At 32.5% G+C, this 24,749-nt stretch overlaps 1 protein-coding gene across 1 annotated transcript in view; it reads left to right on the top strand.

Moving 5' to 3' along the window:
• Positions 1-1,469: 1,469 nt before the first annotated feature.
• Positions 1,470-24,749, top strand: part of LOC143056196 (uncharacterized) — a 69,313-nt gene continuing 46,033 nt past the window's right edge. The window contains exon 1 of the mRNA XM_076229276.1: positions 1,470-1,489. The gene's annotated coding sequence lies outside the window, so the exon portion shown is untranslated. The remainder of the gene's footprint in view (positions 1,490-24,749) is intronic.

The following is a 24,749-nucleotide window of genomic DNA, read 5'->3' as shown; positions in this document are numbered from 1 at the left end:
AATGAATCAGAAATGTGTTGGAAAATCTAGTGAGAAACGTAAATTCTGCAAACATATTTTGCGCAATGATAAGCTGAAAATTGAAACTTTTGTGTTGAGTAAAGACATTGGGATTTAAAATTAAGGTGTCAAAATCCAGGTGCGGTCTTCCAAGTCAGGTAGCACTAAATCTTATCCCCTTCACTAAACATATCCTTCAAGTAACGGCATTTCCTGACAGATCCCAAACTCGCAAAATTCCTTCAATGTCTGAACTGCAGCTTCAGAAGATGCTAGTCTAGCTCGATTATGATCTTCAAGTTCTTGAACAGTGAGCTGAGGTTTTAAGTTGTAAGCAACAAGTCCCATTTAATTTTGAATACTTTCGTTTTCCATGGCGTTACGTGTGTAAATAAAATAAGATACATATGATGGAACAGGTAAGCCACCATGTAGGAGTGACGTCAGGGGTAAACCAGAAATGGCCGCCTACATGGAGGCTGGCATTTCAAAAGTGATAATAAACAATATTGATTTATTTCATAACGGTACACCTTTTGAAACACAACCGTTGATAGAAGTTGAATGTAATCAAATGTACCAGGATTATTATTTAATACGCCAGACGCGCGTTTTGTCTCATCATTGACGCTCAGTTATATACTAATTTTCTATTGATTAATACAAAACAATGTCTTTGGATTACTTCTCCTTTAAGAATACAATGCAACGTAAGTATTATAAAAATAATAATACAGGGAATTGGATTTATTGAAGCTGTTGTTTTTTAATCTCATTTTTAAATTTACACCAATGTTATTTAGCAGTCATCAAAAACGAAAATGGAATCTCCAACATTCATGACATTTAAACAAACTAGGTGTTTTTTCTATAAAGACAAGAAAGGAGTACATGGATCTCTTATGGTTTCCTTTGCGCTAATTAAAACTGTTGTATATCCAAAATGCAAAAATAAAACACATCAGTTTTGAAAAATGTTCTTTATGCCTTTGTCATGTTTATTGGCTTCGGCGTTTGCATTACCTAAAATTCCTCGCATCTAACCTGCATTTCAAAGACTGCCTTATAGGCCAAAACTTTAAGGAACACTTTTAACAGAATCAGAATAAAATAACCTTTTTATTGGTTTCGAAAAAGTATGTAAGAATGATTTTTTTTTACTTCAAACATGCAAATTTCTCACTGTCATTTTTATAGTGAATATCGAAATTCACTTATTGTCAAAATTATAAGGTTAAATCAACAAAAGATCTTCTTTGAAACACATGCCCTTAACATGTTTGTAAAATACTGATAACCTAAATAAAAATCCGAGTTGGTGAACAACATTATTTATCTTTGGAGGTCATGTCTTATACGTTAAACACAGAGAACATGGAGAAAATAATGCTTTTTATAGATTTATTACGTAGATCTAAATTTAATTCCACCCTATCTCTATGTTTGACAAAGGTTGATTCCTCACACAAAGTACGGACTTCTCGTAAAGGTAAATTTATTTATCTTCATTTATTGCTAAAAAAATGAATTTTATGTTATTTTGGAACTATGTTTAAATAGTTTACAAAATCGTCAGCATTGACCGTCAATTTATCACATCTTCTAATTTCTAAAAGACAACTTCGTTAATTACACTGCATACAGATGTCGGAAATCATCATGCCTAATAGTTCTACATAAAAGTGGCAACATTTCGACCAAAACCTATGATTTATGTTAGAAAAATATTAGTAAACTCCAAATTATTAGTACACAACACTGATAATTGCTATTTCAGAAAGTTTTGCCAGCATTCATAATTAAAATATAAAAAAGAAGATGTGGTATGATTGCCAATGAAACAACTATCCACAAAAGACCAAATGACACAAACATTAACAGCTATAGGTAACCGTACGGCCTTCAACAATGAGCAAAGCCCATACCGCATAGTCAGCTATTAAAGGCCCCGATAAGACAATGTAAAACAATACAAACGAGAAAACTAACGGCCTCATTTATGTAAAAAAAATGAAAGAAAAACAAATATGTAACACATAAACAAACGACAACCACTGAAAACATGTTAGCGGGATCCCAACCCTCCCCTAACCTGGGACAGTGGTATAACAGTACAACATAAAAACGAACTATAAAAATCAGTTGAAAAAGGCTTAACTCATCAAAGTCTTGAACAATGCACAATCATGCGAAATAAATCATGAATTTAGTATAATGAAGAAAAGCAAATGATTTTAATCGTAGAAATATGTATACGATGACCTTTCAACCTGGTGAAAGAAATGTGCAGATTTTTGGATAGATCATTTGCGCAATAATAACCTGCAAATTGAAATTTTTGTGTTGAGTAAAGACATTTGGATTTAAAATTGAGGTGTCATAACTATGGTGCATGGTATTCCAGTTGTGGTCTTCCAAGTTTGGAAGCTACAAATCTGATCCCCTACAACAAACATTTCCTTTAAGTGACGACATTTCCCGACTGTTCCCAAACTCGCATCATTCCTTCAATGTCTGAATTACAGTTTCAGTAGATTCTAATTCAGCTCGATTTTGATCCTTAAGTTTTTTAACATTGAGCTCAGGTTCAAAGTGCAAACACATGTTTTGGGATTCTTTCTGCTTTAAGAAAACAATACAACGTAGGTATTAAAAAATAGTAATACAGGGAAATGGTTTTATAGAAGCTGTTGTTTTCTAATCCCATTTAAAATTTACACAAATGTTATTTAGCGCCTTCTAAAAAAAAAAAAAAATGGAATCTCCCACATTTAAACAAACTTAAGAAGGGATATAGTTACGATACTGTTGTCAGGTCATTAAAGATTGCATATTTTGGCGTTAATATTGATTCACTTATAGGGTCTTTGCATCGGAACTAAACACATTTATTCAAAAACCAGTTGTTGGCATGACACGGGTTATGTTCGTCTCATATATGTTATGATGGTATGATACCAAACCCCTAACGGGAAGGATTGTGCCTGATGTTCATATGATGAAATCATAATCTTTCAGTCAGTTTAATTGAAGTCTGGAGCTGGCATGTCAGTTAACTGCTAGTAGTCTGTTGTTATTTATATATTATTGTCTTTTTGGTTACATCTTCTGACATCAGACTTGGACTTCTCTTGAACTGAATTTTAATGTGCGGATTGTTATGCGTTTACTTTTCTACATTGGCTAGAGATATAGGGGGAGGGTTGAGATCTCACAAACATGTTTAACCCCGCCGCATTTTTGCGCCTGTCCCAAGTCAGGAGCCTCTGGCCTTTGTTAGTCTTGTATTATTTTAATTTTAGTTTCTTGTGTACAATTTGAAAATTAGTATGGCGTTCATTATCAATGAACTAGTATATATTTGTTTAGGGGCCAGCTGAAGGATGCCTCCGGGTGCGGGAATTTTTCGCTACATTGAAGACCTGTTAGTGACCTTCTGCTGTTGTTTTTTTCTAAGGTCGGGTTGTTGTCTCTTTGGCACATTCCCCATTTCCATTCTCAATTTTATTGTTTTTTTTTCTATAATGAGATTAAAATGGACCACATGAACCTCTTAGGTTTTCCTTTGCAAAACTTAACGAATTTTAATATCCAAATTGGAAAAAAAACCACATCAATTTTGAAAAAGTTTCTTAATGCACTTTTTGACTTCGGCTTTTAATAACCTAGCATTGTACAGACATGAACATACATAGCTTCGTTTCTTGTGTATTTGAGTCTAGACGTGATCTAATTATTTATCCAGTTAACATCCATAGTCATTCGATGACCATATAAGCGATGTAAACATGATTTTAGATATAAATAGATTAAGCAAACACGTGCTATTCACCCATTACTTGCCAACTTGTGTCTTTATTATTATAAGGCTGACTTCATGCAGGAACTTCTTAGGCTTATTTTCACGCTACACGGTTTTCAAAATTGTCCGATTTTGTATAGATTTTGCATGGAAAACCAAATTTTCTGCAACAAAGCGTAAACCAAACCTTAGAATTTTGAGATAACATACGAGAAGATAACTTTAATAGTATGATTTCGGTTAAGAAAAAGAAAAAAAATGGGGTCACCGGACCCGTTTTCTTGCTACATTATAAAATAGGTAAACTCCTAACATATTCTATTGTAAAAGTACCTTAATCTGAATTTTCAGCCCTTGCATTTGAGTTGCCTCCCCGTATATGGCAATGTTGGAAAAAAATGTTTCTTGTAAAAGACAACCATAAATATGATAAAACATATCATTTTCTATATTGAAGTGAAACTTCTTACACATGAATTACCTACTATTCAAAACATTTGCACATTTTATCAAAGATCTATACCTTGTTTTCTGATATTTCCAAATCCAAGATGGAGGAAGACACCCTATCTACCTTAAGAAGAAAGACAAGAAGTAAGCAATATTCTTTAACTCTACTTTCCGCTATATAGATGATGTTCTTTCACTAAATAATTCAAAATTTGGTGACTATGTGGAACGCATCTACCCAATCGAACTAAAGCTAAAGAATACTACAGATACAGTTAAGTCGGCCTCATATCTTGACTTACATCTAGAAATTGACAATTAGGGTCGGTGGAAAACAAAACTTTACGACAAAAGAGATGATTTCAGCTTTCCAATTGTGAACTTTCCATTTCTAAGTTGCAACATTCCAGCAGAACCTGCATACAGGGTATATATCTCCCATTTGATACGATATTCCCGTGCTTGCATTTTCTATCATAATTTTCTTGATAGAGGGTTGCTACTCACAAAGAAGCTATTAAACCAATAGTTCCTAATTGTGAAGTTGAAATCATCCCTTCGTAAATTTTACGGACGCCATCACGAGTTGGTTGACTGTTATGGAATAACCGTTTCACATATAATATCGGATATGTTCCTTACGTCGTTATTACAATCCCCTTCCCTTTCATGAATGTGACCTACCGAATTAGATTATTTACCGGATTTGTTATCACATAAGCAACACGACGGGTGCCACATGTGGAGCAGGATCTGCTTACCCTTCCGGAGCACCTGAGATCACCCTTAGTTTTTGGTGGGGTTCGTGTTGTTTATTCTTTAGTTTTCTATGTTGTGTCATGTGTACTATTGTTCGTCTTTTTCATTTTAAGCCATGGCGTTGTCAATTTATTTTAGATCGATGAGTTTGACTGTCCCTTTGGTATCTTTCGTCCCTCTTTTACACATCTCATGCTAAGGGGTTAAATCAAAGTTCACATCAGATTAAATGAGGTCGAATTATTCACATGCAAGTGAATAATATATAATCAATAGTTTTTCCTTATTTTCCTTTTTGTATTTCATTACTGATTGAGCCAAAAAAAAAAATAACAATATATTAGGTTTTTCATATATCTCGTAGGTAGTGCCCCTATACATAATCGAAATTAAATATATTTTTTTTTATTTGTTTCGAAAAAGAATTTGACTTTTTTTAATTGAAACACGCAAATGTCTCACTGGAATTTTTATAGTGAATATCAACATCGACTTATTGTCAAAATTATAAGGTTAAATCAATGAAAGATCTCCTTTGAAAGGTATGCCCTTAACATGTTTGTAAAATACTGACAATCTATATTTAAATCGGAGTTGGTTAACAACAATATTTATCTTTGTAGGTCATGTACCCAGTGTTACACGTTAAACACTTATAAATTATGCTTTTTATAGATTTATTACGTGGATCTAAATTTAATCCCACCCTTTCTCTATCTAAGTGTAAAAGTTTAGTCCTGGTATCTATGTTGAGATTATTTGACAATGGATGGTCCTTTACACAACGTACAGACTTGGTTTGTATAGTTCATCTTCGTTTATTGATAAGAATAAATGTTTAAACGGCCCACAAAAATTGTTCTGTATTTTATATACAGTTGTGACATTGAAAGATCTGTATAAGTGACAAATGCAAGAACAAACATTTCGAACTATTGATTATATTTGACTATAATTTGAAAATAGATATTAATTGTGTTACATCATGTCTAATATAAGAAAACTATAGACCAGCGGTAGAATCAGAAAAATATATAATTTAATGCACCCACCGAATACACGCCTGAAATATATATCAATGAAAAGAGAAAATTGTAATCGTTCAGATTAATGATGCCGTAATCATGAGAAGTGGTCGGAATTTTGCATAATGGAGGTCAAAGGTCATCAATATATTATTTCGAATATTGTCCTAACATTTAATTTTGGGTTAAATTCAGAAATGAAAAATATATTAAGAATGCATTTTTTCATTCAGTATATTCGAGCGTGTATGGAATACCGGTTTTTACAAAAACAACGTTTTTTCATAACGTTAAATTGACTTTTTGTTTATTGATTTCTTCATTTTGTTTCCATACAACGATGGCCTTGAACTTTGGTACTATTTTTTTCATAAACATGAAGCCTAAACACGACTTGTCGGGATGTAGAAGTACCCGGCCACGTCCACTTGTATTTTTGTCCATCTGGTGAGTTAAGCCTTATTAAACTGATTTTTATTGTTACGTTCTTATGTTGTACTGTTATACCACTGTCCCAGGTTAGGAGAGGATTGATATCCCGCTAACATGTTTAACCCTTTCACATTATTTATGTATGTGCCTGTCCCAAGTCAGGAGCCTGTAATTTAGTGGTTTTCGTTTGTTTATGTGTTACATATTTGTTTTTTGTTCACTTTTTATATAAATAAGGCTGCTAGTTTTCTTGTTTGAATTGTTTTACACTGTCATATCGGGGACTTTTATAGCTGACTATGTGGTATGGGCTTTGCTCATTGTTAAAGGCCTAACGGTGACCTATATTTGTTAATGTCTGTGTCACGTTGGTGTTTTTGGACAGTGGTCTCATTGGCAATCATACCGCATCTTCTTTTTTATATTGTTACTTTGAAACCGGTGAAAACTATTTTAACAGAAATTCGACCATACGATTTCTTACGGAATGTAAGTTTAAGGCCTGTCTCATTTTGAACTTGTGGACAGCTGTCTCATTGGCAATCATACCACATCTTTTTTTTTATATTAATATGTATATTTTCATTTAAAAAAAGATTCAGGTGTGTGTTCTTCGGGTGCATTAAACTCATTAACTAAGAGTCTTTTCAGATTTCGCCGCTGCACTATAATGATACTTAATGTTAGAGTACTATTTTAAACTTTATTAATGTTCAAATGGAAATAACCTTTCAGTTTATCAAATATCATTTTCATTATTAATTAGATTTGGGAATTATCTTATCATATGATTATGATTGGAGTGACAGATATATTTTCACATTTTCTGTTTCCTGATAAGATCTGCAGGACTGTTTACATACAGTTTGAAATTAACTGATCATAATTAGACATTCTATAATCACAATCCATATGCAAGCTGTCTAAATTAAAAGCTTCTTTTTGAAATTAATTGAGGCCTTCTTGAATTATCGTTCGACATAAAATGGAAATTATTCTTAGAGGCAAAAATTATATACGTAAAGGAAAAAATCCAAATTGTCGATACGCAACTATAATAACTGTAAATTCAGACCGTTTCGACAGCATTTTAAATGAAATTATTATTACTATGCATTATTCTTATATCGTATGAAAAAAGTAAAATCACAAAAATACTGAAATAAAATTAACGGTACCAATTTTCTTGCACCAGATGCGCATTTCGACAATACATGTCTCTTCAGTGATGCTCGTGGCCAAAATATTTGAAATCCAAAGCTTACATAAAATATGAAGAGCTATAATCCAAAAGGTCCAAAAAGTATAGCCAAATCCGTGAAAGGAATCAGAGCTTTGCATGAGGGAGATACATTCCTTAATTTATAATAATTTCTAATATTTTGTAACAGCAAATTTTAATAACACAAAAAATCCGTATTTTCATGACAATACCGAAGTACTGGCTACTGGGCTGGTGATACCCTCGCGGATTAATAGTCCACCAGCAGAGGCATCGACCCAGTGGTAGTAATAAAATTAACGGTACCAATTTGTTTTGCACCAGATGCGCATTTCGACAATACATGTCTCTTCAGTGATGCTGAACTTAGAGGAAAATCAATTCGGAAAGTCTATAATCACATGGCAAAATCAAATAACAAAACGCATCAAAAACAAATGGACAAGAACTGTCATATTCCTGACTTGGTACAGGCATTTTCAAATGTAGAAAATTGTGGATCAAGCCTAAATTCGGAAAAAAGAAAAAAAGCATGTCCAGGCCTTAATCTTGATACCTAAAATGAAAATCAAAGTTAATAAAAAAAAAAGTCATTTTTTTCAAAGCTAAAATATATCTAGTACATACATATCATTATTATAACAGAAGTTTGCTGTTGATGGGGTCTATCTTAAATTGTGAAAACATCAATTGAATTCAGATCTGAAACGCATTTTGACATGAGAGCTCTTAAGATAGTTCAGTTATTCGGTCTCGTTCGCAATTACCTGTTAATTTGACTTTTAAAAATTTAGAAAAACATATGTTGTTAAAATTTTTCATATCTTTTCCACTTCAAAATGTACTTCACTTTTTATTAGGGTTGTCAACAGATCTTAAATTTAATACTCGAATACTTGGTCATGATACTCGTGATTACTGAAGTACTCGGATGATCTTTAATCGTCTATTGAAGAGTTAAGATTTTTGGTGGGATGCGGTAATTTTTTTCATATGTACCTTTCATTAGCATAATGATATTAGGACATCGCTTGACGTTTTAACGAAAGACAAACGTACAACTGCAGAACTCAAAATGTATGACTATAGAAATAACTTGATCCTCTGTTGTGCGTATTGATCCTCCTTATGTTTAGTCAATTAACGATGAATTACCGAGCACGGTTCCTACAAATAACCTATCATATATAGCAATGTTGGTTTGTGTACGTGTTCATGAACCAAATTAGAAACATGACAATAAAACCATAAAGTCCTGCTAATAAAAGTCCGACATGGTAGATTGCCAACAAAAATATTGGACTTCAAATTAGTTGCGCTTGATCGTGTTGCTCAGTCTCTAGTTTTCTATGTTTTCTTTTTGCAATATTGTTTTTCTGTTTGTCTCTATCGTTCTTAACACAGTCGTTCTTCATTTATTTTTTAGCCATATCTTTTTTAATCATAGTAGTCTATAGTCTATAGTTGACGTCTTGTGTTTTAAGTGGTTAAACTTCAATCGTTGTCAAAAGATCACTGTATTGTCTCGTCTTCTTTTCATGACGTACAATCACTTGACATTTAAAACATATTAATTTTTATAAAACTATAAATTCTGTTATATATATCAAATAATACATAATTTAAAGATATGTAAAATTAATTTATACTAATATTTTGAACATTATAATAAACAATATTTTACCATATAAACATTGGCATGAACAATAAAGCAAACATACCAAAGTACAGCTACAAAAATGCATTTACCGAAATGAGGATGAATAATCATGATCATATTCGAGAAAAAAAAGCCTAATGTCTAAGCCTAAACTTACTGCCTAGTAATTAATTTTAATGCCAAATCTTCTAATTGCCGCAACCTATTTGGTTTAGTTGTCATTGGCTTTGATCTAGCTGTCAGTAGTTGTTGCTTGATCTCAGATCAGATCTGTACTTAGTATCTTATTAGTTGCTTTCATGGGGAAAATGTTTTTATGTCAATAATTATTTACCAAAAGTGATTCCACATCAACAATTCGCCAAGAACCATACATGTTTAAACTCTTGACGTTTTGGGTCATTCTTATCACTTTTCTTTACGTGAATATGCCTACGGGTCTCGAGGCCAATACAGCAAACCTTGAATCTATATTAGTGCCAATACAGAAACAGCCAACTAATACCACTATAAAATCATTACATTAACTTCACTGCAGACTGGGCTCACAATTTAAACCAACGGAACACTTGAACACTGGTAGGAAAAATCGCAGGCTGGATACAGGGTTTCGCTGAACATCTTTAGAAAGTTTATACTTTGGGTGTTGACATTGTTATGTAAAAGAGAAACTGTAAACAACAAAAACGGTCAACACGAAATCCTTATTTCATACATTTCATATTACTAGCTTTCAATGAAACATTTTAAAGCCAATGTTTTCAGTTCATACCCGTTTTCTATTTTTTTTATATATGGAATTTTTAAAATGGAGATTAAGGTTAAGGTACAAAAACCCTACCATTCTATTGATTTGATAACAATATTGCGTTGTCAATGAACGATTTTTATGATATAAAGGCCTCACGTAGACTATTAGTAAAGGGATTTAACATGGACTGTTACCAAAAACATAATACGTTGGAAATAGACATAAAGTATGAATTACAGGCACAAAGATGAACAAAGACCCGAATATATATTATACGCTATTTACACCCATCCTCCTTTTCCATCACGGTAGTAGAATAGTATGTACAAATTATCAAGACATGTCACTGTATTCCTTGACGTTTGTTTTACACCTGATTCTGATGGGGTGCGTTGATTAATTAATGGTGCCCGACTAATTTTAGTAAATAGTGTGATGGATGATATTGTGGATTCATTTGTTTTCATGGGTACCAATTTTCGTGGATTAAGGAAAATTACATGTTTGTGGATATTTAAAAACAAGCCTATAGAAAATAAGTCATTTGTTGAACATTTAATTTCTTGGTTCACCTCCACCACTGAAATCCATAAAAAATGGAATACAACGAATAATAATGAATCAACAGTAATATCCCTGGCATTTTATGAGTTTTTATCCACAATTGAGATCATGTTTATTATTTTTTTTTACGAAGAATTATGTTCCGATAGCTACACTTGCATTATAAACTTGTTATAGCTGTTTAATTAGTTTGATTTAAGTTTCAATTCTATTTCCAGATTCTAGCTGAACTATGACTTCAAAGGAGCGAGAGAATTTCTTACGGAATGCCATTTTAGTTGTTGATCATTCTAAAGCTGCTCTAGTGTCTTTAGTAGAACTAGATTTTCAAAATAAAGGTCAGACGTTTGAACAGTTTGTTACTACAAATCAACATGAAATATATCATTTATATAACAGTTCAAAATGTTGTCAATGTCAACCGGGACATAATCCACTCCGTTCACCTCGTATTCTGCATCAATCACAAATGGAATTACTGTTTGACCTATCATCAATAAAGTCAACATGTCATAAAACAGTCAGGCGGTCAGATGACCTCTGTTGTAGCATGGCTAGGTCAGGACTTTGTACTGATGTTCTCGATTTAACCTTAGCCAGATGTTTGTTAGTCAATTTCTGCGAAGATGTATTCTGGTTTAGCTGTCTTCAGTTCCAATCCATAACTTTTGAAGATTTTCTGAACCATCACAAGCACGAGCTGTATCATCTTTGGCAGTATAATACACCCTGTTGTCAATGTCCACCAGGGTATAAATTTCCAACTAACTATTCCGTGTTGGATCAAAATGACTTGATGAAGATGTTTAATACAGCCCTGCTGCCTTGCATTATTCATAGAAAGAGACCTGGTCCAGGGGGTATGCAAAGTATCTGCTCCGTAGCAGCAGCACTTGGTATAACATTGAGTAATCTTGACCCGTTCGTAAGCAGAATCATATTACAGTACTGCTGTACTCTACGGATGGACGTTGAAACTTTGGTTCAGATTAGAAACCAGGACTATGGTCATGCTAAAGAAGGGATAATGTCTGATGCCGATTATAACGCATCAGTTGTCAAGATAGAACGTTGTATCTTAGACATTGCTAAGGTGTGTAACAAGGAAACACAATTCAAACAGAAATTACGTGAGGCAAAAGACGGTGCACTCGATCAAACTCTTTTCACACAGTATCAAAACAATCTGATGGAGACGCTTACCAGACAAGCAGACATTCATCAGGTAATTTGAGATGTCATATTTATCACTCATCATTGATAGTATTCCAAATATTTAAACTTATTTCACGTGTTTAACTTTTCTTGTTAGGATCTGTAAAAGACATATTGAACATCATTCATTCTTTATTGTTTTTCCAGGTTCAAAAATGGAAATGTTTAAACGAAACCGGATTATTTGGTACAAATAAAGAATGCATAATTTAAAATAAAGTTTTCCGTACCGTTAGTACACTGTATCTGTACAGCAAACATTGTTGATTTAGAAATTTATCCCTATATTTTTATTGGAGGCATATCTTGTATTGTTTAACTCTGTATTTAAACTCATCGGAGACACAGGATATATTTTTCTATAAACTAAGTGGAGGGATATATACCATTACACTTAATATTAAATTTATAGTTATCTCTATGTTAATTGAAAGTTGGCATTTTCATAAAACATCACTTACACAATCAAGACAATTGTTGTATAAAAACTCAATAAAGATACTATGAGACACAAATTATAACGACGGCATTGATTGTATGATTTATAATTTATACAATGTTGTTATGATCAGTTCGATTTATTTTATAAATTGATTTTGTAAGTACAAATCAAATTTATTAAAGTGAATATATTCATTGTAGAGTGTTGCAGACCTAGCACCAACAATAAACAAGATAGGTAATAAAATCGCAGAAAAATCTGGGAAAATTCCTAAACTTATGGATGAATATGTTAAGAAGAGTTATGATTACCAAGAACAGCTAATGGAAAGATTTAATCAAAAGTTAGTTAAAGTCAAAAGTGAGTAGACATATTTTTACAATTATGTCAAGAAAGGTAATTATGATGATAGTCTTTTTGATTCTGATTATAGTTTTGACTGTTCCTACCTTTGCACTACAATTTCCACACAATTTTATCAAACAAAACAATTCCTTTCTAATTAAATTGTTCATCGATAAATCTAAATGCAAATATATTCGCTTAAACTCACTTTAAAGCCGTCTTCTTTAATGAGAAGGGTAAGTCGTCTGTTGAAGTTGTTCGTAAGTGTTTCTCGATTCCCGTTTTTTTTCAATATAGATTTGACCGTTGGTTTTCCTGTTGTTTTTCACTATTTTTTTGGGTCCTTTATAGCTTGTTGTTCGGTGTGAGCCAAGGTTACGTGTTGAATGCCGTACGGTGACCTATCATTGACAACTTTTTACACATCGACTTCGATGGGGAGTTGTTTCATTGGCACTCATAGCACATCTTCGTATTTCTTGATATACTTACTGGATGTGGTTTTAGATGATTGCAACTATTAATTTTTTATTGGTAATACAGTTTATCGACAGGTTTTGAAGTGTGGTTGTATCTGTACTATTGTCCTTTAATGTAACGTTGTCATTTTAAAAGTGTTATATTTTACATTGCCTTAAAAGCGCGAGGTTTGGCTAGCCACAAAACCAGGTTTGACCCACCATTTTTTTCTTATATGTCCTGTAACAAGTCAGGAAATGGCAGTTGTGTTTCTGTATGTGTTGCATTGTAGTTTGTTTTTTGTTGCACTTCAGTGTTTCTGTTGTTTCGTTGTTTTCCTCATATTGTTGATGTGTTTCACTCGGTGTAAACCAGATTTGTTTTTTCTAATTTGATTTATGTCTTTTGAAAAGCGATTTTAAAGTTAAAACTATAAATCAAATTGACTGCTGGATATAGGTCAACGAAAAAAAAAATACATTAAGGGTCCAAACAGTTGTCAGGTGTATTTATATTGAAACTATGGAGTATAATCAATCATATCATGATGTACATTTTTTTCATAGAAATTGATGCAAAAAAGTGAAAACAACATTTAAAGATAAGTTCTTTCCTTACTTATCACAATTTGTATAAGTAAACAATTATAGGTCAAAGTACATCCTACAACACGGAACATTGGCTTACGCCGAATAGCAAGCTATAAAGGGCCCTAAAAATGACAAGTATAAAACAATTCAAATGTGACAACGGTCTAATCTACATAAAAAACGAGAAACGTGAATCACTCATGAACCACATCAACAAATGACAACTACTGAACATCAGATTCCTGACTGAGGACAGGTGGAAACAAATGCAGCGGGTTTAAAGGTTTTAATATATACCAACATTCACCCTTATCTGAAACATTAGTGTAACAGCGCATATTTTATCATATAAGACATTCCATTTAGTTGTTTCAACCAGTTTCCTAGAGCTCAAATCTAAAGCTTTGTACAAAAGATAACTGTACGTAAGCCGTGAGTGATGCATGTTAGAAACAAACTATTGTTTTTTTTATCTTTGTAGATCAAACACACATGGAAATCGATTGTCATGTGGAGGAACAAACATTTGTTGAAACTAATGCTGTCAGAAAGTGTAAGGAATGGATGAACAAAAAGGATGTCTTCGTCATCATTGGTAATGAAGGATCAGGGAAGTCTAGAATCGGGTTGGAAATACTAAGACAGTTTGGTTTAATGGATGAAGACTTTGACTTATTAAAAGTAACATATATACAACTGGTAGAGGACATTATTACCGATGAAAGAACAACTGCCATATCAATAGATGATGCGTTTTCTTCTAAACAGTCCTCTTATGATATTTTAAATAATTGTCATGCTTTAGATTTGTTATATGCAAGGAAATGTAAAGGGAATGTGAAAATTATCTTTACTGTTGACTCTTCTAAAATGAATTCATTCGAATATTTACTTTTTTCTCATAGGTTGTTTCAAAATTGTTGCAAAATTGATCTTAGCTCTCAGAGATTTTGCATGAGCGACGAAGAAAAAGCTAAATTGTTGTTCAATTTTTGTAAAAGACATGAAATCAGAATAACATGGAACTCATGCCATGATAACGAAGATTTTAATCTAGACGGCAGAATAGTTTATGAAATCGCCAAAACAGATCCGTTTATAGGATATCCCAAATTATGCTTTATGTTTACCTCAAACAAAAGATTTTTACAGCTAGGTATTAACTTTTTTACTCATCCAGATCAATCCCTTATGACTGTAATAAACTCACTAAGAGATTCTACAGACATTAATCCTGAACGGAATATTTCTTATTCTCTGTTAGTTTACACACTACTAAATACAAGTTGCTTAGAAATAAACGACATAGACCTATCAAAACTAGAGAAAATCATTGAATCATGTGGAAACTATCAACGAAAACGTTTATTCGACAGTAAAATTAAAAAAATTGCAGAGCAAATGGATGGTCGCTTTTTAAAAAAAGACACTCAAACATTGGTTTATCATTTTAAACATCCTATGATATATGAAGCAATAGCTATATCATATTTTGAGGTCAATCCCTCTGAAGTTATTTCTGTGTTAAACTTTGATTTGATAATAGATTCAATAACATTGTTCGCTTATTTTGGAAAGCAGGAGATTAGTTTGGTTATTGCAGAGGAATTCTTTGGATATTTGACAAAACGACTGTTCACAATATTTGAGAAGGATTATAAAATGAGATCCGCTGAGTTTATAAAGAAACTTTGCAGTTCGTCAATCATTGTTCAGAATAATCCAGCTTTTATAGGTCTATTAATGGAAGAATTTAACAACTGTACATCAGAAGATATCATAGAAATACCAATTGAGGGGAAAACTAATCACATATCATTCTATCTATCAAGCTCTTTATTGTGGAACCTTATACAGAAGCATGACGTAGATAAACCAATTGCAACAGTTCTTAATTTCATTGAAAATGACATTAAAGGCAAGCGATATATAAACAACAGAGCTTTAGCTAGTAAAAAAGCAGTATTGGCATCTTTCTATTATCTATGTGAAAACGACAATTCTGATCTGAAGTTGGAACTCATTTATGGATTGATTGAAAATTGTGGATTAGAATGTAGTTACGAGTATAGCATACAAAAAGCAATGAGAAATGGAAACTATTCAGCTGTTAGTTTTCTTTTCAGCAAGTTTCCGACAGAAATTGATATAACTGAATTTGTATTTGAAATAGAAGATATTAGAAAGTTGTGGGAATTGATATCACACACTTTCCGTATAGAACTATTTAACAATGAAAGCAGAACAAATATTCTTGAGATTTTATTCAGGTCTTTATCGCCGAATTTGTTCAACTTTAGAAAATCCATCAACACAGCTTGCAACATACATTGTAAAGACTTGGTAACTGGAATTTTGAATGATTCTAGAACGTTATCATTTGATACAAGTAATATTGTCAACACAGCTTGTAGCAACAGATGGGAGGAGGCATTGCAAATATTGTTAAACAAAAAATTATGTAATGAAAATCAAAAGATGCAAATCTTCAATGCTGCATGCAGACATGGCACGGAAACAAAGAAGTTTTAGATGTTCAAGAATTATTCCTCCATGAGTTAAGATGTGAAAATTATGTTGTTGTGGAGAATTTTATCTTAAAATTACAAAACTATCTTGAAATGGAAACGATGATTAAGAATTTAGTTACACAATTCAATTTGCCTATTATTCGTTTGCTCCAATGGAAAATAAAAGATACAGATAACAAAATGCATACAGGTAACACAAACGATTTACAAAGTTTATATATAGTTCAATGGATATATGAGAGATTTCCAGACTTACAAAATGATGTAAGGAACACTGTATATAAAACAATCAACGACTCATGTGATAATTGTGATGAGATATTACAATGGTTAAATGAGAATACTAAAGGAATGGTTCATCCTACAAAAACTTTACTGGAGTTTTCTTGTAAAAACGATCTTCAGAAAATAGTAAAATGGATTCTGCAAAAATTTGACCACAATAGACTTAATATAAAGGAAATGATAATTTTGGCATATGGCGCTCGATATGCCAAAATAGCTGAAGTCATTACCAGGAAAGTTGATTTGAAAAAAGTTGACGTAACTTCAATCATAAATGAAGTACTTTCAAAATGTAAAAACGATATTTCTGAAGATCCCTTTGTTTCATTGATACAAAACTTTGATCAAACATGTTGCAGATGGATGGATATCATCGAAAGAATCGTTGATTTAGAGTTATATAGTTTTATTACAACTGTGTTACACCTTGTTGATAATTCTAATATTGATATCATGGAAATATGCAGAAACAAAAGGAAAACATTGTCGGAATACAAATTTACGATTTCGATACAAAGCCTTAAAAAGAAATTATTTGACATCAACTACATTGTCAGGGCTGCTATGAAAAAAACAATAAACAATGCGTTGAATGAGGGAAAGCTTGACAAAGCAAAATGGTTGATAAAAAATGCTGACAATAAATGTTTTGATATGAAGGAAACAATGAATAGTGCTTGTCGTAATGAAAAGCTTTATATATTAGTGAAATGGTTGAAAGAAAATTTTGATAATGCATTATTTGATATGAAGGAAGCGATGCATAATGCTTGTAGTTTCGGAAATCTTAACATAGTGAAATGGTTCATACAGAATGTTGATAATAATTTGTTTTATATGAAAATAGCAATGAATGATGCTTGTATAAATGGAAAGCTTGAAATAGTGGAATGGTTGATAGAGAATGTTGACAATAAATTATTTGTTATGAAGGAGGCAATGACTTGTGCTTGTTGTCATGGAAAGATTGACATAGTGAAATATTTGATAGAGAATATTGACAATACATTATTTGATATGACGGAAGCAATGCAAAAAGCTTGTTTTGGTAACAAACGTAACTTAGTGAAATGGTTAATAGATAATGTTGACAATAAACTATATGATTTGAAAAATACAATGACTAAGGCTTGTATATGGGGAGAGCTTGATATTGTAAAATTGCTGATAAAGAATGTTGACAATGAATTATTTGATATGAAGGAATCAACGAATAATGCATTTAGGGTCGGAAATCTTGACGTAGGGTTTTGGTTGACAGAGAATGTTGACAACAAATTATTTAATATGAAGGGAGCAATGAACTATGCTGCTTCTCAGGAGGAATGGCTTGCCCAATTGCTGAATGATGGGTATGAATCTTGGAATGAAGGATCGCTTGGCCTAAATAAATGGGATAATGTTAACATGGAATTTGCTAATAAGAATAAAGAAAACACACTAGCTTGTTTTGAGGATAACCATGACATTGTGAAAGTGTTAATAGAAAATATAAGTAAGTTAATTGGTGAAGCATGGGAATCAGATTACTTAGAGAAAGTCAAATGGTTGCTAGAAAACATTGACAATCAATTGATTGACATGAAAAACACAATGAACAATACATGTATTGCAGGGAAGCTTGACAAAGTGAAGTGGTTGCTAGAAAATGTTGACAATAAATGTTTTAAAATGAAGGAAGCTATCAGCAAGACTTTTATTGCAGAAGAGCTTGCCATATTGAAATTTTTGATAGAGAATGTTGATAATGAATGTTTTGATATGAAGGAAGCAATGAATATTGCTTGTTGTAAAGGAGATGTTTCTGTAGTAAAATGGTTAATGGGGAGTTGTGACAATGAGTTATTTGATATGAAGGAAGCAGTAACAAAAGCTTGTATTGAAGGAAAAATTGACACAGTTAAATGGTTGATAGAGAATGTTGACAATAACTTTTTTGATATGAAGCTACCAATGCTAAATGCTTGTAGGTTTGGAAATCTTGACATTGTGAAATGTTTGACAGAGAATTTTGACAATGAAGCACATGATATGAAGAAAGCAATGAATAGCGCTTGTCGAAATGGGAAGCTTTACATAGTACAATGGTTGATAGAAAATGTTGACAATGAATTATTTGATTTGAAGAAAGCAATGAAAAATGCATGTCTTAGTGGACACCCATTTACAGTGAAATGGTTTGTAGAGAATTTTAACAATGAAGAATTAGATATGAAAGAAGCTATGATAAGAGCTTGTAGATTGAAACATCTTCAAATACTGCAATGGTTGATGAAGAATGTTGACAATACATTGTTTGATATGAAGGAAGCAATGAATGATAGTTGTAGGTTCGGAAATCTTGAAATAGTAGAATGGTTGACAGAGAATGTTGAAAATAGGTTATTTGATATGAAGGAAGTAATGAATGATAGTTGTAGGTTCGGAAATCTTAAAATAGTAGAATGGTTGATAGAGAATGTTGAAAATAGTTTATTTGATATGAAAGAAGCAATGAATGAAACTTGTTCTTCGGGAAAGCTTGACACCGTGAAATGGTTGTTAGAAAATGTTGACAATACACTTTTTGATATAGATGAAGCAGTGGATAATGCTTGGGACGCAGGACAGCTTGACATATTTAATTGGTTAAGGTAGCACAATACAAAGATTTGTTCACTCCCAATCAGACAACTTTAAACTGCTGTAATTCATTTAATCCTTCTTTATATATTATAGATGAGGTACCAAAAGAAAGAAGAAAGATTCATCTTTCAAAATGTGATAATTTCATTATGACATAATTATTACATAATTAATTATTATGTAATAAGTTCCTATATTTTGATGTCCACACTTGAATGAATTTAGCGTCTTTGTTCTTCATAGCATCCTACAATATTTAATAAATTCTTGTACAACACAGCTTGACCTCCAAAACTGTGTTAAAAGCTACAATAGAAAAATGAAAACCTTATACTAGCTGATAAAAATTACAATTTAAAGAAAACACAAATAAAGGTGAATTTTGGAAACAAAACAATGCATTTATTTATCAAAATGCTTAAAAAACTTAGACAAATAATCCTTTACATGAAAATACTATAATATATAGTCTTGGCATAAAACATAATGTCACTGACGGGTTGCTATACTTTAGAAAATAACAAAATATGTATGTGATATGTCTTGTACAATTACTTCTTTTATATTAAATATATCTCAAAAATACATATGCATCTGTATAGAATAAACATCAAATATCAAAAATTAACTTACATATTGGTCTGCCAGCATAGGATGACCAAGTTCTATGAAGATTTAAAACATTTGTCACCTTGTTGTAGTACCCAACATCTATGAGGTTACACAGGAAACAGGAAATAAACTCTTTAAAGTGAAAGTGAAAGTACTCATTAAAATAAAACTACAGGTAATTATAAAAACAAAGGTAAAGGTAAATTTACCTGGAGTGAAAAGTGACAGTAGTACTAAAATGAAGGTACAAATGTAAACAATGACAATTAGGCAAAAATTAATAAAGTTATCAAATTATAAAAGGAATGAAAACAGCACACAACAATTGCTAATGTATTATCGTCGAAATCTGGCAATATCATTTAATCCTTGAAAAGAACTTTGATACCGTTAGTGATATACAATCATTGACAAATTTGCTTTGTCACCATGGATATGCATATATATATCATTGTGGTTTTTTCAAAACAATGATCTTTCCTTGTTTGACTTACAAACTATGATAAGCGAAGAAAGTCTTTACGACGATTTGCCTTTAGTAACAAGTTTATCAGAAAACAGAAGTCACAACAATATGATAGAGAAAATATAATTGAAATGGCTTTGGGAAAATGTTGATCAGACAAATTTCAGAATAAATGAAGCATTTTACAATACCTGCAAAAATGAACAACAGCCTGTTATAAGATGGATGCTAGAAAACATGTCGACTGAGTTGCTTATTATTTCGAATGCCATACACATATCATGTTCTGGAAGCACCAATAACGAGATTATTCAGATGCTGTTACAATATATCGACATCTAAAGTTAATATATAAAGGCAACAGTAGTATACCGCTGTCCAAACTCATAAATCCATGGACAAACAAGAATGTGTCCAAAGTAGATGCCCCACTCGCATTATCCTTTTCCATGTGCCATGGACCGTGAAATTGGTAATAATCTAATTTGGTATTAAAATTAGAAAGATTATACTATAGGGAACATATGTTTCAAGTTTATTGGACTTCAATTTTATCAAAAACTACCTTGACCAAAAACATTAACCTGAAACTTCCACTTTCATTTTCTATGTTTAGTGGACTGTGAAATTGGGGTCAAAAGTCTAATTTGGCTTCAAAATTAGAAAGATTATATCATAAGCAACAAGTTTACTAAGTTTCAAGTTGATTGGACTTCAGCTTCACCAAAAACTACCTTGACCAAAAACTTTAACCTGAAACTCCCACTTTCATTTTCTATGTTTAGTGGACCGTGAAATTGGGGTCAAAAGTCTAATTTGGCTTTAAAATTAGAAAGATCATATCATAAGCAACAAGTCTACTAAGTTTCAAGTTGATTGGACTTCAGCTTCATCATAAACTACCTTGACCAAAAACTTTAACCTGAACGGACGGACGCACAGACGAACGGAGCCACAGACCAGAAAACAGAATGCCCCTCTTCTATCGTAGGTGGGGCATAAAAACAAAATCGGGGTAACAAACTAAAACTGAGGGAAACGCATTAAATATAAGAGGAGAACAACGACACAACACTACAATGTAACACACACAGAAACGGACCAATTTTATCAATTTTATCATACGTGAAACCTTGAAAACACGGCAAACCTGAAATAATTCAATATTTGCTGAACAATACAGACGTCAAAATGATAGATATGCAAGCAATGATGAAAAAAGTAAAATCACAAAAATATCGAACTTAGAAGTTAGAGGAAAATCAATTCGGAAAGTCCATAATCACATGGCAAAATCAAATAACAGAACGCATGAAAAACGAATGGACAAGAACTGTCATAATCCTGACTTGGTACAGGCATTTTCAAATGTAGAAAATGGTGGATTAAACCTGGTTGTATAGCGCTAACCTTCTCACTTTGATGACAGTCTTATCAATTTTCCGTTATATTTACATTGATGCGTTAACTAAACAGACACAATAAATAAAATAGTCAGAATATGGGTACCTAAGTTATCATCGTATAACAATTTTAAAGGGAACAATTTACAGAACACAAAAAGATCTATCTACAAACACATTCATTGATTTGTGTGTCTGACGTCAGAAAATTTTATACGTCACATAGATTTGTCGTTCAATGTGCATACCTAGGCAATGTCAGCATACAGGGTTAAAAAATCAAAAGTATGTAAGAATGAATTTCAGAAATAGACCGAGATTTAAACTAGTCCAAAAGTTATATATAGAATTTATAAGAATCCACAAATAGTTAATTCCACTACGCGATTGAATGATTTTGCCGTTTATGGTTCAATGTATATTGTAATTTATAATAGAAATATCATAATGACATAAAACAGAACAATATCATACTGACGGGATCTTTTAAAGTACAGAGTCACGTTATAAGAACCAAAGAAATACAAAAAGTCGCATATACAAAACACACCAACAAAAATGAAAGACAATACAAACACATTGACGAGATGTATAAGTACCGAGCCACGTCAAACGAATATCACATAAAACCATTCAACAGTAAAAGTAATATTAATAATAGAACAAAGACAAATGAAAGAGCTATAAAACATGAACAACATCAGTACGCAGAATCTATACATCAAGACCATCGTGTATTATTTGTGAAGTTGATACGGAATATTTATTAACAAGGTCTTGGTACCTTCCGATGAACTTTTTTTTAGAAAAAGGAGGAGACGTTCTTTGACATACCCCTGGTTCATCAACTTTCTACTCAGACACAGATGATGCTTTACAGCTGCAAGCTCTTGTATATCGAATAAGTTGGGGAAATATATATCCCATAAGCAGGTGAAGTTGGTATATTGCTACTAAGGTGGGGGAAATTTATAATTTCAAAATTAAATCGTCTCGTTTGTCATAGATTCTGGTACTGAGATGACTGTGTAAGTCAAATTCGAGATATAAGTCTAAAAATGAAGCGGAGAAAGCCGTGTCTGTTGTTTCTTTAATCTCTAGTTCTTGGGGATATATTAATGGAACCCAATCAGAAGAGTTCGGATTGTTTATGGAAAGAACATCATCAATATATCTGAAAGTGAAATTAAATAATCTGGCTTCTTTGATCCTCTTGTTTTTGACAAGTGTCTGGAGGAATTCCGATTCATCTGAAAATAAGAAGAGGTCGGCAAGAAGAGGCGCACAGTTTGTTTCCATAGGAATGCCGACAATTTGTTGGAAAAGTCTACCTCCAAACTCAACAAGTATGTTGTCGATAAGAAACTCCAGCATACTGACCACTTGTTCTTCTGTGTAGCATGTTTTACCTTTTTGTTTTTCACTATAAACGAAATATGCCTTATGAAATCCCAAAGTAATAAGTTTATAGCGTATGCTACTATTTATATTTTGAAAGGCATTGTGAATTATTTCTTTTAGGCGATTTTTCAATTTCACATTGGAAATGGTGGTATACAGGGTTGACAAATCAAGAGTTTTGATAGAATTAATTTCAGAAAAAGACCGAGATTTAAAATTGTCTAAAAGTTCTTTAGAATTTTTAAGAATCCACATATGGTTAATACCACTACGCGAGTAAACAGTTTCACAGTATTTCTGAAGACCCTCTTTCACGGCGGACAAAATTTTAGTCAATCTAATGGACAATTCTGTAGTGGAACAAGAAGATGAGCCAGCAATATACCATTGTTTGTACGGAATTTTATGAAGCTTTGGTATCCAATACAAACAAGGTATGTCCTCCGATTTGGTGTTCAATGTAATGTTTATTGAAGCCATGAAAGACTTATGATTTGCTAAAATCTCATCCTTGTCAAATGATATGTCTTTGTATGTGGGATTACCTGAGTTCTCCTTTATACCCAATTCTTTTACAAGAAATTCGTAGTAATACGATTTACATACAAAGACAATATGAAGCTTTGTCCGCAGAAACAACAACATACTTATCATGAAGAGAGGATAGACATTTCATGGCCTCTTTGTCTCTGAAAACGGACTTGGTCGATCGTTCACACAGTTATGAATATTCTTTCCATTGATGTCAATTCCGATTCATATTCAGACAAAGAAAAACTGTTGAAAAATGCAGAGAAAGAACAGTTCGCTGAAACAATTATCCAGAAGACTACAATGTCAATATTAAATACTAACGAATTGATAATAGAAATTCGCAAGAACGGAAGGCTCGAATTGCTTCAAATGATATGGTCAGATAAGGATCATTATAATGTGAATATCGACCAATCAAACATTGATATGACTTGTGAATACGCAAGATAAAACAACATCCAATGCGCGGTTGAGAATCTCAACTTAAATGCAATTAATGTAAATGACATGCTGACTTAATCTTGTAGTTTTGGGTGGCTTGAGATTGTAAAGAAAATATGGACGGTGGAAGACACACAAAGTTTGAGGTAAAATCTGCAATGAATGAAGGCTGTTCGTATAGACGACTTGAAGTAGTAACATGGCTGATAAAAAATGTCGACAACAGCCTATTTGACATGAATGTAATTATCCATTATATACAGCTGGATCGATATTATAAAGCATATTCTTTTAGTTGGCTTAAGTTCATGCAATGAAACAGTCGCGGTAACGGCGGCATTCACTAGTGGTAATTTCGAGCTTGTTCAATTATTGATTAACCAATTTGGGAAAGAAAATATAGATTTTCATCAAATGTCGAAATCAATAGTTATATCCAACTCCATTAGCCAGTCCAACCATCGACACCACTGACACCGTCGCTGAAACACTAAGCCCTTAGCCTTCAACATCAGCTGGTTTTGTTCCAATTACATTGCCCAGTAAACCAGTATCCACTATGACAGTTGTTGAAAGTTGCCATGTAATGATAACATCATCCAGAAAACGCAAAACAAGCAGTGAAGACATCCGGGAATTGCAAGCTCAAGTGTTGAAAGGACAATTGGAAGAGCAAAAGCTCAACAAAAAGAAGTTACAGTTACAAATTGAGTTGCTTAGAAAAGTAACTACTGG

The sequence above is a fragment of the Mytilus galloprovincialis genome, chromosome 13 (genome assembly GCF_965363235.1).
Source record: "Mytilus galloprovincialis chromosome 13, xbMytGall1.hap1.1, whole genome shotgun sequence".
NCBI lineage: Eukaryota > Metazoa > Mollusca > Bivalvia > Mytilida > Mytilidae > Mytilus > Mytilus galloprovincialis.
Note: the sequence above shows the minus strand (reverse complement) of the source record. Positions and strands in the feature narration are given on the sequence as shown.